The sequence below is a fragment of the Tachypleus tridentatus genome, chromosome 2, assembly GCF_004210375.1.
Source record: "Tachypleus tridentatus isolate NWPU-2018 chromosome 2, ASM421037v1, whole genome shotgun sequence".
NCBI lineage: Eukaryota > Metazoa > Arthropoda > Merostomata > Xiphosura > Limulidae > Tachypleus > Tachypleus tridentatus.
The window spans coordinates 135,409,433-135,423,731 of record NC_134826.1 but is presented as its reverse complement, the minus strand read 5'-3'; the positions used below and the strand labels follow the sequence as shown (position 1 = coordinate 135,423,731).

Sequence of the window (14,299 nt, the reverse complement as noted above, 5' to 3'; positions counted from 1 at the left end):
TCAGGAGCAGTATTTTTTGAAGTGTTTTGGTGACTGTAAAAAAAAAAAAAATTGCGGAAAGAAAAGTTGAGTACTGTAACCGATAGAACAGAAAATGACAAATCAGAATCAGTTTTTTTACTTCATATTGGATGAATCTGTGAGGAAATACGACCATAAACATCGCACATACACTACGGTAGTTTACATTATTGTTTGTTTGTTTTTGAATTTCGCGCAAAGCTACTCAAGGGCTATCTGCGCTAGCAGTCCCTAATTTTGCAGGGTAAAGATGGCAGCTAATCATTACCACCCACCGCTAACTCTTTGGCTACTCTTTTACCAACGAATAGTGGGATTGACCGCCTCATTATAACGCCCCCACGGCTGAAAGGGCAAGTACGTTTGGTGCGACCGGGATTCGAACCCGCGACCCTCAGATTACGAGTCGAACGCCTTAACCCACCTGGCCATTATTTAATCCCAGTTAAACAATACCAAATTATTAAATGAAACGAATTCAACCAATAGGAATTAAAATGGGAAGAAGCTTACAAACTTAAAATTATGTTGTATTTATGGCCTTCTTTTGTTTTGATTTTAATTGTGAGTTAAGTTGTTTTACCTTTTTATCACTTGAGTAATTCACGTCGTTCCTGTCTTGAGTATGTACTTCCTTTGAAACTACCAATCTCACCATCGAAGTAATCTGGAAGTTTGCCTTATGTACAAGACCTTTGATTGTAGCTAGAAATGGATTCCGAGTGTCTCTTTGGGCAAAACTACTTCGGTGCCAAAGCAGCGACATACCGTTACACTTCTGTTTTAATGGAAGGTCGAGTCCGTCTAGATACTTAGCAAGAAGTATCTCAAACATTCACTCGAGCAATACTTTGTTTCTCTCATCCCCAAAAACTTCCATAAACGTAGCCTCGAATTTTGTATTGAAAGATTAAATATATTTTTTTGCCATGCCTCCTCATTTAGTGCGGGCAAACATAAATGATTGTAGAAATCTCAGAAATTCCCGATTACGTCAAGGACCGTTCTTCATATTAGTAAAATCAACACGACCAGTATCAACCAACTCTACTACATATTTAAGGCTATCTGTTTCTGTTTATTTGGAATTAAGCACAAAACTACACAATGAACTATTTCTGCTCAGCTCGCAACAGGTATTTAATCCCAGTTTTTAACGGTGTGAGTCCGCAAACATACTGCTGTATCACTGGGGGGGGGGCTGTTTAAAACCAGCTGTTATAATACCATTGCTACTCCTATCACCTTCACATTTGTGTCTGTCTGTTACTTTTACTAAACGGACAGTTTAATCACATAAACTATCATTTTGAAAAATGTTGAGAGCAACTATTCTAACTTCTTCATTACATGAGGCCCCGGCATGGCCAGGTGGGTTAAGGCGTTCGACTCGTAATCTGAGGGTTTCGGGTTCGAATCCCTGTGGCACCAAACATACTGGCGTTATAATGTGACGGTCAATTTCACTATTCGTTGGTAAACGAGTAGCCAAAGAGTTAGTGGTGGGAGGTAATGACTAGCTGCCTTCCCTCTAGTCTTACACCGCTAAATTTGGGCCGGCTAGCGCAGACAGCCCTCGTGTAGCTTTGCGCGAAATTCAAAAACAAACAAACAATCATTTCGTGCTTTCCAGTCATCATTATTTCCACACTGGCGTATTGAAACCGTGTTGAATCTGGTGTATGAAGAAAGCTACAGGAAGTCAATAACCCCCAACAGAAAGCTTCATCTTCATAATATGAAATAAGTTAATCCCCATACATCTAGTCAACCACTGTCTCTTTACTTTCATTTTGTACAACAACAACTCCTTCTTTTGCATTTTGTTGATCGTTTGAAAGATTTTTCATACATTTTCAACAGCTCCAAGAAGACCAGGAATGTTTCCATTAATACTGGTTTGTTCCACAACCATAAAATGATGTTACAAGTCTCTTGTATAAATCATGACGAAGTCACGACCTGAATATTCGAAAACATGTAGCTCATTGTCAACAACATTCGCTTCATAAAAACGTTTAAGATAACATAAAGATAAAATGCATCTTTATATAAACATGTCAGGACATCAACAACATCATGGTGCAACGTAAAACGAAAAACTCTCATGATCTTCAAACCACCATCATTCTTTAACACACGAAACAGTTCCTTTGAAAAGATTATCTTGTATCTTATATTCATTAGAGTTAAATAATTTCATTCTTGCAAAACGACCATCAAAGCATTCTTTGCCATTTTCTGTCTCAGTGCGCACAATAGATTTCAATTGAACATTATGTTTTGCGTAAATGAAAAACATACCTATTAATAACATTCCATTCTGGTAACATTTTGTATTGTCTGATTGAACGTAAATTTTTGTAATATGAGGCAAGTCATGTTTCATCTGCATCATAATACCCTCATAAATTGAAAAAACTGCAAACCAGTCCAACTTTGAATCCCTAAATGATATGTGGTCATAACAGTTAATTAAACATCCAGGAACGTCACCTCCGTTTCATTTATCATTCCCATCATTCGTTCATTTCTAGTATATATTTTGTTTTTTGAATTTCGTGCAAAGCTACTCGAGGGCTATCTGCGCTAGCCGTCCCTAATTTAGCAATGTAAGACCAGAGGGAAGGCAGCTAGTCATCACCAGCCACCGCCAACTCTTGGGCTACTCTTTTACCAACGAATAAGGGGATTGACCATAACGTTATAACGCCTCCATGGCTGAAAGGGCGGGCATGTTTGGTGCGACCGGGATTCAAACCTACGACCCTCGGATTACGAGTCGAACGCCTTAACACGCTTGGTCATGCCGGGCCCTTCTAGTATATACCATGTTATGACTTAGCATCTCTCTGTAATGTTCATACTTCATGTTGTAATCCATTACTACTAAGATCTCATCTGCATGAAAGGTTTCATGTATTTGAATGATACGACCCCGCTGTTTGTTTTAACTGTCACATGATGGGTTCAGGGAATGGTTATCAAAACTCATTTATTTTTTAATAAATGGACAATTTTGAAAGGAACTTGACAATGATCGCAAAATCCATGATAATTTCCACTTGAATTGTTTCTCTACACTAATATGCTGGTCAAACTCATATCTGAGAAAATGCTTGAAACAACTTCCAATGATTTTATTACAATTCCCTTCAAATTTTTATTGTGAATGGTATCAACTATTCACCGTAAAAGCTCGACGTTAACAAAGAGAAGAAATCCAGAATCATAATTCATGGCCTTTCTAGTCTCTTGGTCAAATTATGTAAGACGAGTGATTAACTTTGCAAATGCCTCATATGAAATATTATCAGACACAGTTTCCAGATAATCCCTATGTACATACTTGTTTATTCTCTTTCGACAAAATCACGGTAATCTGAGATCCTTTCTCTCAGTTGTAATCTTCTACATTCCCCTTGATGAAGTGTTGATATTTTGAGGTGACAGGAAAAATTCAACAGCCTTTGTAATAATTGATAAATTTTATAGATGAGTTTGACGGATACGTGGTTTAATCCCTGTTTTCTTCATTAATTCATGACGGTTTCTTCTAGTTGATTTAAAGTTTGTATTACAAAGAGAAGGAATAGATTCCTGCATCTGCTTGAACTCTAAGCCAGTAGAGATAGCTGCAAGAGGGATTGTTCTCTGTAAGCAAGTTTTTAGCAGAACTGTTGACATCTTTATCATATATTTTGTGCAATCAGGCTTTTCATAATTGAGAATCGTTCGCGCTAGAGTTTTCATGAACCATTCCGGACATTAAGGCAAAATTGCAAAACAAACTTTGAAAAGTACGCCTCACAGACACTTGTCTGTTTGAGTCTAGACACCAAAGACGAACAATTTTCGTCGTTCTTCGCTTTCAAGATTGTTAGTCATATTTTTCTCCCAAATCAAAGAAGTTCCGAATCTCATAAATGGTCATGTTCCCATTTTTGGACATATCATGGGTTTCATTTTGGACCTTTTATTTTCCTAATTTAAGCACCCTCAGTCTGATTCTTTACTCCCGCATTAAGCAAGTCATCACATTAGCTCCAAGTAGCTAACGACGCTCTCTACGTTTCCATGATCGTAAAGGATTCGCTGGTTGCTTCCAACCTGATTTTCGAGATGGTCCTTCACAGGAACAACCTTAACAACTACAACCTAAACAAACTTTGCATCTGGACCGTTTACAATTACATGGTATCTTTAAACCATTCATCTTATGATCATTTAAAGTTACAGTAAATGCTTTAAACTTCAAATATCAAGCACTCAGAAAGAGTTAGTCAACTGGAATTTATTCTTTAAATTGTACAATTCAGTGTGAAAAAATGTTCGCATCAAAATAACTCGACAAGGTATACATAAAAATAGATACAATATAAATCAACACCTTTTAGTGTGAGGATCCATCTTGTAAAAAAAAAAAAAAACACAATGGGTTACAAATATCTTATCACCAGAAAAAAATACTTCTGGATTATGACACGCAAGTTATATAAATTTGTCAACCCAAAATGATATATACCTGATTTTAATTTAGAAATTTGTGCAAAAATCCTTCATAGAACACACATATTTGACCTTTCGTATGAAGAATGCATTGGATTTCAGCCCAGAGGAAAATCTTAATATTAAAATATGTTTAGATGTTGTTGTCAATAAACCATATGTGGCACAAAATGCCCTTTTCTTCGGGGGGCGGAGAATAATGTTATTTACGTATTTGCACCCCGAACATTCAACGTTCTCAACTAAGCGGGTGGAAATAATTAATAAAATTTATGTAATAAAATTCGTCCGGATTTATTTTATAATTTGTGGTAAATCTTCCAGTCTTCCAGTCCAAAAAATTACTCTAACATTCTGTATAGATAAAGCTGAAATAGAAACCCTTATGAACCTTATAAAGGTTTCTATTTCAGTGGACCTAGGTGCTTTTAGCACATCATGAAAATTCCATATAGATATTCATATTTCAGGTTACATTTCTTAATTGGGATTCTTTTCTCTCCTACTTATTAACCAAATATAAAGATTAATAGACATACGAGTACAATAATACACTAAAACATTCTGGGTGACTTTGAACCACATTTGTATTTAATGAAACGTTTAAAGATCTTCATAGTTAACAACTGGCAAATGTGAACCAAAGTTTAATTATTGCATTTTGAAATACATTGTAAGTATCAACACATTTCCTGCAATGCCGTTTTGATATACGCCTTTATGTTTTGCCGTTTTATTTCCTAACTGCATTCTACTGCATGTACAGTGGCGTTTTAGTCTGTGCACATGACTCAACTTTATTGTGAGAAAGAGACGAGTTTCGGGGTTCATTAGACACAATTAAAGGTTTTCAGATTTCCACGAGGACAACAAGATGTCACTTATCTGGCGAATGGCTCGTGATACTGAGTTGGTGAATCGCATACAATTCTTTATCACGACAGAGATCATTTCAATTCGCTCGTTACGTTTTCGAAATATGTCACGAGCTCACCACTAGACAGTTTCACTGTTCCGATTATATAAACTCTACATCCATGTCTTTGACAAAAAACAACAACTATCATTATCTTAGACTGCCAGTTCTCCACAGTGTTCTTGACTTATTAATAAATAGCTACCATCATCAGTTACTTTCTTTCGAATGTTGTTCCTAACTTATTGTATATACCCTCTCCTTCTTTGTTCCCACGTGCAGCGTGACGTATCACGACTATCAGGTGCTTTTGTTTTACGTTTTGACATTATTTGTTGATGTTGTTATGGTAGCCTTACAGCATATGTTTTGTGACCTAAGTTTTATTAGAATTTATAGTTTTTTGTAAATGTTATGGTCGAAAAAAATGACTTTTGTTAAGCTCACTGATTTCTCGACAAACGATCTGTTTATTATTTAAAACATGTTTATAAACTTGCATTCACTATTTATAAAAAAAAATAATAATTTAGTGTACTTACAACAGTCTAAGTTTGATGGCGAAAAAGTTATGATAATATTCTGTGTTTTTAATATTGGAACATATCGATGGTTTTGATTCTATTGATAGATTGGACACACAGGGTTATGTACCCGATATTTGGGTAACAATACCGAATATGGTTGCTCTAAAGTTTAGAAACAAATACTAAACTTTAGATTCGAGCTTCAATAAATAATAAATACGTCTGTAACCCGGTTTACAGTTCCTAGAGTATAACCAAGGCTATTTACAACACAAAATTTATCATAAACTCGGTTTACATTTCTAAAGAATAACCACGACTCGACACAACACGAACTTTAATAGTACAGAGTGTAAGGTTTCGCAAACACACCCTAACATGTATACGGTTTCTATGAATGATTTTACAGTCGACCCAGCACGGTCAAGTGGTTAGGAGCGCTCTGAGGTTTACGGATTCGACTCCCCGTCGCACCAAACATGCTTGCTCTTTCAGCAGCGGGAGCGTCATAATGTGGCTGTCAATCCCACTATTCGTTAGTAAAAGAGTAGACCAAGAGTTGGCGGTGGTTTGTGATGACTAACTGTCTTCCCTATCGTCTTAGACTGCTAAATTAAGGACGACTAGCGTAGATAGCCCTCTTGTTGTAGCGTTGCACTAAATTCAAAACAAACAAACACATTTTAAAGTCCAGCAATCTCTGTTGTCTTGAACACGGTTCACATCCAACAAAAAATTACTGTATTTTACACTATCAAACAAAGTAATAAACTGAGACGGGGTAGCTTACTTAGTACACTAATAGGAAACCATCATCACGAAGGTTTACATGGACGATGATTTTAGGTATTTTATTCCTTGTAATAAAAACATTAACCTAAGTTATATACGCTAGGAGTCGTAAGAATCGTGTACTAAACGTCAAAGTAGTGTTAATTCCTTTCTATTCCGAAATGTTTGTACTTTAAGCTCGAAGCCACACACATCCGGCATGACCTGGTGGTTAAGGCACTCAACTCGTAATCTGAGGGCCGCGGGTTCAAGTCCCCGTAACACCAAAAATACTCGTCCTTTCAGCCGTGGGAACGTTATAATGTGAGGTCAATCCTGCTATTCGTTTTTTAGAAGAGTAGCCCAAGAGTTGGCGGTGGGTGGTGATGACTAGCTGCCTTTCCTCTAGTCTGACACTGCTAAATTAGGGACGGCTAGCGCAGATAGCCCTCGTGTAGCTTTGCGCAAAATTCAAAACAAACTAACTAACTAACTGAATTTTACCAATAATATTTTATGAATATGTTTGACAGCAATGATTGCATTTTTCTACCTCTTTGTTGGTCAAGTTTGATTTCGTAAAGTTAGTTTGTTTCATTTACATATGAAATGTGAGGTTAGAGTAGGAATGGTAGTAACTGTCCAGTTATTTTTGACGAGCTATAGGCGAGTGCATATTAATTGTTACTGCGTTAGGAGTTGGTGTTCTGTATATTAGTTGTATGTATATTACATATTTGTGTATGAACATGTCTACAATGTACAGTAACTGTGGGTGAATGAAGTAAACCACACATTCGAAATAAAATATCATTACAAATATCAAAAACTATGTTTGAGAACTTCACGAGTCACCTTTAGTTCTACACAGTCTGTTAAGAATCAACTTGTCACACCAAGTTTAAATGATACTTGATTGTGAAAATCATTTGAGAACACGGGTAGTTAGAAAACAGTTCAGTTTGAGCAGACGTTAAAATGTGCTAATGTTAAGTCGTTAATACAGCTTTCAAAAGTGTTTTTCTTTCTTTTATGTAATTTTCGGTTTTAAAAATCATTTTGGCTGACTGACAGTTTATAGCGTAGTTAAAATTTTCTGTATGATAAAAGTGTTTATTATTTATAATTCTGATTTCAATGCCTCGTTTATGTTTTGTATTTGTGTTTAAATTTCTTCCTATTTCACTAACAATTTTTTCACGCGATTAACATAGAACAATATTGGCACCCTATGTTTTTGTCATCTTGTATGGTTTTGTTTGAAGCTAGGATATTGTCAATAATATTTGCATCACTTATTAAATTTCTAGATTTAATTTTGTGCAGATTCATATTCTGTAGGCTTTTAGAAATATAGAAGTTATAATACATGTTTTACTATTTTTGTCGTGATACGAGAGAAAATATTCGTATCTTCAGTAGATAAACAATACAAGTCATGTATTGTTTTCTATTTATGACGATATTAAAACAAGAAGACGAGTTATTCATTATCGTTCATCTCTAATATCTGTGGTGTTATGAAAAACATTAAGGGTTAAAAGCCACTTTAATGATTTAGTGAAACAAAGCATCATCTGTGTAACGTAACTATGGAGGTCTCATGTTGTCTATGTCACTAATTTACCTTCATAATACTATATAAAAGTGTTACATAGTATTGTATATTATAGATTTCTTATTGCAGTTACTCTTTTTGTTTGAATTATTGTTCTAAACCAGTGAATACGTTACTGTCTACACATATTTCAACCAGCAAGATTAAAATATCACATTAAACCGGAAGTTCTAAATTTACACTACGCCATTTTCGTAAAACTTAACTACTGGGATTCAACCATTAGTAAAGCAGTCAAAATATAATAAAGATTGTTGTTATTAATGACCACACAACGCTAGAGATAACAAATTATTACTAGATAAACAGTCATATTTAACATGTTCATTTCCAGTAGTCGTGACATCCTAGGTACTGTTTTTAGGTAACAGAAACAATATAGTAGCTTTTTGTTAACACTAACACTATACTTAAAACTGCTTGAAGTTAACAGTAAGTCTATAGAAGACAGAGCTTATTGTTAACAATAACCACTATAACACTATATATGATCGTTTTTTAGCAGTTTGTTTATTTGTAGTTAGGTACAGAGCTATACTATGGGCTATCCGTGCTCTGCTCACCATGGATATAGAAATCAGGTTTATAGAATTTTAAGTCTGCAGACATACCGCCAAGCCACTAGGGGGCTTGTTAACATTTAACACTGTACCTGATACTGATTATTACAAAATATTATTTTACACAACGCTATGTAAATTTGGATTTTATCTAAACCATTAATTTTGTATTCGTTGATGAATAAATAGTTTTTGATCTGTCGTTTTCTAACACGTACCTCATAAATTTGTCATATTCGTCCAATGTATTTAGAAATATTTTTGTCCGTTATTTCATTCGACTTTATTTGTTGCTAAACTGAAAGAAAATGTCGCTAACTTTTTTTACTTTTAAATTTATCTGTCTGTGTAGTGCACCAATTGGAAGTAAAGTTCACTACATAGACAGATAAATCTGAAAGTACCAAACGTGTATACAAACTTTTGTAGTACTTGGAATGCCCTTCATTCACACGTGTACTACACGATTCAGAACAGCTGCAGCTCACTCCCACAAAGAGATTTTTCCTCCCCTTGAACTGCTTTTGTCCGTTAAGAGGGTGTAATATTTTTCCAAACCGGTCTAGCCTAGTGAGAGGTAACGAATCCGACAAGAGAAGGTCTTCAAAGATTCCTTTTATCAACAATAATACCTGCTACCCATAGCATTGAAAATCTGGACTTGAAAAGAAAATATGGACCTCAACCACAGTTTGTGGTGCAACCAGACCTCTGGACAACTTTTTTTTTTTTTTTTCTCTCAGCTCGTTGTCTTCCTCAAACACAATACAGCTACTTCACGTAGTATGTCAAGAGTAGTTTCAATGGAAAATGAATAGCGTTAGCTCATCAGGCCTAGTCGATGTAGTCTGGATGAGAGAATATTGTAAAACGAGTGAAAAGAAACAACACTCTTTTATTCTCACACGTTAAAAAAGGAAACAATGACCGAAACTGGTATTGTCAGTTTGTAGTATTCGTTACATTAGGAAGTGTGAAGAGAAAGACAATACAAATATTGATTTCGCATCAGGGTTTGTTAAAAACGACAAAAAATTATTAATACTTTTTGCAGGCGTTTTTAATTAACGCTCATTTTTGAATTAATAAAGATTAATAGAGAAAAGTTTAATTTTATCAAGATTTCCAAACGTAGTGTTATCTCTGGAATCTTTCTATTCCAAAAATAATTCAAGAAACTATGCTAAAGAACGTGAATAACAGGAGTTTGGTTTTTAGATCTTTCTTTCATGGAATATGTATGATCGTTTCTCCTTGTAAATGTTTAACATGAGGGTAGCGAATATTATATATGCATTGTTAAAGTGTTTTTCGATAAAAGTAATTTTATATACGTGTGCTGTTAAATGAAATGGTTTATGACGAACGGTAATGTTATATATGCACTGGTAGAGTAAATCGTTTACCCTAAAGCCAATTTCATAGTTGCACTGTTAAAGTAAGCGGCTTATGAAGATGGGAGAGGTCATATAACACTGCTAAATTAGGGACGGCTAGCGTAGATAGCCCTCGAGTAGCTTTGTGCGAAATTCAAACAAACAAACAAGCTTTGTGTTTGTGTGTTTGTTTATGAATTTCGCGCAAAGCTATACTAGGGCTATCTACGCTAGCCGTCCCTAATTTAGCAGTGTAAGACTAGAGGGAAGGCAGCTTGTCATCACCACCCACCGCCAACTCTTGGGCTACTCTTTTACCAACGAATAGTGGGATTGACCGTGACATTATAACGTCCTCACGGCTGGGAGGACAAGCATGTTTGGCGCGACGGGGATGCGAACCCGCGACCCTCAAATTACGAGTCGCACGCCTTAATACGCTTGGCTATGCCGAGCCAAACACAAAGCTACACAACAGGTTACCTGTGCTCTGGATGTCACGGGTATCAAAAGCCCGTTTCTAGCGTTGCGAGTCCACTGACGTATCTTTCTGTCTCTTAGGGATTATTTCGGAATAACAGTAATGAAAATAATGCATGCAAAATTGCAACGAAAAAATTATATAACCTTAATTATAGTTACTGGTGTCTACTTCAGTCCAGACTATAGTTACTGCTGTCGACCTCAGTCCAGACTATAGTTACTGCTGTCGACTTCAGTCCAGACTATTGATTTTATCATCATTGAAAATCTAAGCAATGTCGGCATAAAACAGTTTCGAATAACAGAATTTATTTGTTACGTCGCAAAGCTACACAACGGCGCATCTGTTACAGAGATCGAACACCGAATTTTTGCGTCACAAGCCTTGAAGCTTACTTTTGAGTCTTCGAGGGGAAGGAGAAAGGGGGAGCAAAGAACGGGAATAACACCTCTCAGTACATTGTACTTTGTAAGCTAAAAATACAGAATACCACAAAGATGTAAAAACAGGGTTGGCCTTGGTTGTGTGTGACCTAAAATTACCCTTACAAATGTATTGATATTTGCACTCTATTCAAGCCAATTTCTTTCAGAAGTTTTCACTTTTCTCGCTGTCGCAGTACTCAAGTTACTTAGAGGTACAAAGAAAACGTTAAAATAATTTATAAAAATAATACAATGGCACCAAGTTGCGATGTAATAAAGATTTAAACAAAGGTGGCGGTTTTCCAGCAAATACCAAAGAGCATGTGTTCTCAAAGGTTGTTTTATGCAACCATTGTATTCTGATTAACATTGGACAAGAAGTGAAAGAATCAACCTTCTTTAGATACAGGTTTCTTGAAATCTTTTTATTTTCAACAATCACCTTAACTGTTAGTAGTTTGAGATTGTATAAAGATACGTATAAGTATTTTTGTCTGTTTCTTTTCAGAGAGTAAGCTATCTTCTTAGTTTACGGCGGGGAATCGAACCCAAGATTTTAGTGTTGGGCCCGGCATGGCCAAGTGGGTTAAGGCGTTCGACTCGTAATCCGAGAGTCGTGGATTCGAATCCCGGTCGCACTAAACGTGCTTGCCCTTTCAGCCGTGTGGGCGTTATAATGTGATGGTCAATCCCACTATTTGTCAGTAAAAGAGTAGCTCAAGAGTTGGTGGTGAGTGGAGATGACTAGCTGCCTTCATTCTAGTCTTACACTGCTAAATTAGGGACGGCTAGCGCAGATAGCCCTCGCGTAGCTTTGCGCGAATTTAAAAAAAAAATGAGTGTTGTAAACCCGTAAATTTACTCATGTCTCACTGGGAAACTATGTATAAAAGAAAATTAACGCACGCATTACTTAAACTACTGAGTTAATCTATCATTCTGCGAAAAATAATTCTTCCTTCTGGCAGTGTTCTGGTTTGGTTCAAGAAACACTTTATTTTAGGAAGTTTTTAAAATATCCTGTTACAGTAACATCAATTACCAGCCAACTAAAGACATAAAAAGATGATCGAGTATCCTCATATCCATCTGTCCTAATTAACCAAATAAAACTTAATTAAGAATGGAGTTAGTCTGTATAACAGAATGCCTGTAATTACTTGAATGGTAAGTTTACCATAAGTTCTGTAATTAACCAGAATATGTAGGGACTAACTCAACATGCCAGCATTTCTGACAGTATGGTTAATTGATGTTAATTCTGAGTGATTATCCAATAGGAAGACTCAGAGAACTTGACGTGTTTCAGCCAACAAGTGATAAGTTTCCTTCATTATTCAGGGCTATAAATGGTGCAGATTAGGTTGAAGTTGCTATGTGTTGAAATAAAAATTACGCAAGAATTTCATCCAGTGGTGAACAATGACTTTCTTCTCTTCTGTGGCAATGTTTTGAAGAAAATGTAGACAAACAAGTGTTTCTAATTTCTCAATTTGACCAACTGCCCATATTTACCAGATTCATAGGAGATTTTTTTCATCACTTCGAGTTCCCAGTGGCATAGTGATATGTCTGTGTACTCGTCTGTGCACTCTGTTATAAACTGGGTTTCGATACCTGTGATGGACAGAACATGGGTAGCCTACTATGTAGATTTGTGCGTAATTTCACAAAACGAGGCCCGCCTTGTAATCTGAGGATCGCGGGTTCGAATCCCCGTCACACTAAACATGTTCGCCCTTTCAGCTGTGAGGGTGTTATAATGTCACCGTATTTCCCATTATTCGTTGGTAAAGAAGTAACCCGAGAATTGGCGGTGGGTAGTGATGACTAGCTGCCTTCCCTCTAAATTAGAGACGGCTAGCGCAGATAGCCCTCGTGTAGCTTTGCGCAAAATTCAAAAACAAATCGAAGAACAATTTTCAGTTCGAACGACCGGAAAGAGGACTTGAACTCGGAATTTTTCGACTGTTGCTCTTTATAGTCATGTATACATGTATTTTACGTGCGAAATTCAGAGAACTTTGTTTCGTGCGCGCCTTAAACCTCAGACATTTACAGTATAATGGAGCCAGAAAAAAAATTGAAAAAAAGGCTAGACACCTTGCTTTTAGAACAATTATCTTTTCAGGGTCAACGATACGTAAAGTACTTGCTCAGAGTTTCTAAACAAAGAATGTCTACCGAAAAACCGTGGAGTAGTGGTAGGATTGTAAGCCTATAACACTAAAATTCGTTCATTCATACTCGTGATGGGAACACTTCAGAATGCTTATTGTGTAGCTTGTTTGTTTGTTTGGAATCAAGCACCAAACTACACTGTGGGCTGTCTCTGCTATACCCACAATGGGTATCGAAACATAGTTTCTAGTGGTGTGAGAGTCCACAGACAAGCTGCTGTACCACCGGGGGGATGGAGACAATTGTATGGCTTTTGTTTAAATATACGGATACTGCCTAGACCCATTGTACCCAACTCATAACCAACTGCATTCGTTACAGTTTGTCCCCCGCTAGTCCACCGATAAGTCTACGGATTTACAACGCTAAAATCAGAGGTTCGATTCCCCTCGGTGGACTCAGCAGATAGCCGAATGTGGCTTTGCTATAAGAAAACACACACTCGTTACAGTTTACATACTAGTAATTCTAGTATATTAAATGTATTTTCATAAAAGTTGGTAGGCTTTTAGTAAACAATAAAAGTTTTTTACAAGAAAAATCAGATTTTTAATGAATTTTTATTACTATTTGATCGTGAAACTGTTGATTATTTTTAAACTAGTAAGAGAGCAAATATAATTTCATTTTAAGATTAAAAATAGTTTTCTTTGTCTCAAAAATCTCGTATTTTACTTGTATAACCATTAGGACCTCCTAAATGAATATGTAACTTTTTTCAGTAAAACTTTATGTTTTTTCTCTTATCACGGTTATTACTTGATTCTTCAGTCTGTAGAAAACTCATCAAATATAATGAAACGAAAAATTGTAAAATCAGAAGTAAAATGATCAGCTGTGTCCTTTTTTCTTCATTATTAATCGCGAAGATTTAAAGTACGTATCTTGAGAGTTTCAATTGTTAAACATAT

General features: G+C 36.1%; 1 protein-coding gene across 7 annotated transcripts in view; it reads right to left on the bottom strand.

The window, feature by feature from the left end:
* Window positions 1–14,299, bottom strand: part of LOC143245191 (uncharacterized) — a 129,721-nt gene that overhangs the window by 95,386 nt on the left and 20,036 nt on the right. The window lies entirely within an intron of this gene.